The sequence below is a fragment of the Diceros bicornis genome, chromosome 4, assembly GCF_020826845.1.
Source record: "Diceros bicornis minor isolate mBicDic1 chromosome 4, mDicBic1.mat.cur, whole genome shotgun sequence".
Taxonomy (NCBI): Eukaryota; Metazoa; Chordata; class Mammalia; order Perissodactyla; family Rhinocerotidae; genus Diceros; species Diceros bicornis.
Window position 1 is genome coordinate 90,393,566 of NC_080743.1, and position 1,938 is coordinate 90,395,503.

The 1,938-nt window shown below is 40.1% G+C and overlaps 1 pseudogene; it reads left to right on the top strand.

Moving 5' to 3' along the window:
- Nucleotides 1–926: 926 nt before the first annotated feature.
- On the top strand, nt 927–1,427 carry LOC131401907 (large ribosomal subunit protein uL1-like; annotated as a pseudogene).
- Nucleotides 1,428–1,938: the final 511 nt, after the last annotated feature.

A 1,938-nucleotide genomic window follows, 5' to 3' on the forward strand; every position in this document is an offset into this window, starting at 1 on the left:
GAAATGTAAAATTTTATTCACACACACACAAAAAAACTGTACATGGATGTTTATAGCAGTTTTAATTGTAATAGTCAAATCCTGAAACAACTCAGATGTCCTTCAACGAGTTAAATTGTTAAATGACTGTGGTCCGTCTATACCATGGAATATTATTGAGCAATAAAAAGAAACAAGCTATTGACATACACACAACAATTTGGATGGATCTCAAGGGAATATTGATGAGTGAAAGAAGCCAGTCTCAAAAGATTATGATTTCATTTATAAAGCATTTTTAAAATGTCAAAATTATAGAGATGGAGAACAGATTAGTAGTTGCTAGATGTTGCGTGATGAGCTGAAGGAGGGAGGTGTTGGTGGCTATAAAAGGACAACATAAGGGAGTCTTGCATGGAACTATTTTGTATCTTGACTGTAGATGGTAATCACACAAATGTACACATGTAATAAAATTGCATAGAACTAATTACACACACACACACAAATGACTGTGTGTAAAACTAGTGAAGTCTTAATAAGGTCAATAGATTATATTAAAGTCAATTTCTTGGTTGTGACATCATACAATAGCCATGTAATTTGTGTGATTCCTGGACCAGCAGCATTACCTGGAACCTGTTAGAAACAAACTCTTGGGCTCAACTCTAGACCTACTGAATCAAAAACACTGGAGTGGGACCCAGCAATCTGTTTTAACAGGCTCTTAGTTGATTCAGATGAACGTGAAAGATTAATAACCGTTGCTTTAGCTTATAAATTGCTGAACCCCTGGAAACCACACCTGGACCAGATAGAAAGAATTGTTTATCATCCAGAGATCAAGGTTTTCAAGCTGGAAGCAGTAATTGCATGAGACTTTGGGGTCGTTGAACTCGGGGAAGAGATGACTGTGTTCCATGAAAAAGGATAAAGAGTGCTACCAGATGACGAGGGAAGTCCTGCATGGGAACCAGTGCAACGCCGGAAGTTTCTGGAGATGGTGGAGCTGCAGATCAGCTTGAAAAACTGTAACCCTCAGAAGGACAAAAGGCTTCTCGGCACCATTGGGCTTAAGTCCACTCCCTGCCCCAAAGTTCTCCATGTGCGTCCTGGAGGACCGGCAGCACTGTGATGAGTTTCTAATCAAGCAGATCCCAGGAATTCTGGGACCAGGCCTGAATAAGCCTGGCAAGTTCCCTTCCTTGCTGACCCACACTGAGAACATGGAGGCCAAAGTGGATGAAGTGAAGTCCACACTCAAGTTCTGAAGGAAGAAGGTGCTGTGTCTGACAGTGGCCGTTGGCCACATGAAGATAACAGATGATGAGCTTGTGTACAACATCCACTTAGCTATCAATTTCCTGGTGTCATTGCTCAAGAATTGGCAGAACTTCTGGGCTTGACACATCAAGAGCGCCATGGGCAAGCCCCAGCCCCGGCAGTAAGGCACAGCTTAATAAACCCTAGTGCTACCATCAAAAAAAAAAAAAAAAAAAAAGATAAAGGGATGTAGATAAACTGTATAGCCAGGGATGGACTCTGTTTTTTGGCCCACTTGACTTTTTCTCTCTTCCTACCCTCTAGTCAGGAATGGCCATTTGACCCTGTTCTGGCTGATGAGATGTAAATGGAAATCTGCTGTGGGTTCCTAGGAAAGCTTGCTTTCTTGATTCAAGTGTTGTCCCTTTCCTTTTTGGATCTAGCGAGTCCACACCTAGGGGTCTATCCTAAGGAAATAATCAGATATGTGTATAAAGATTTAGCCCATGACATTCATCATTGAGTATTTATTGGAAATAACCTTAATGTTCAATGGTAGGAGAGTAAATACAAAATAATAAATAATGTTTGATGTTCTCACAAGATGGAATTTTTGTGGCCATTATGGATGATTAATAAGAATTTTGATGACATAGAAATACTTATTAAGTGAAAAATCAGAATGAGATGCTATAC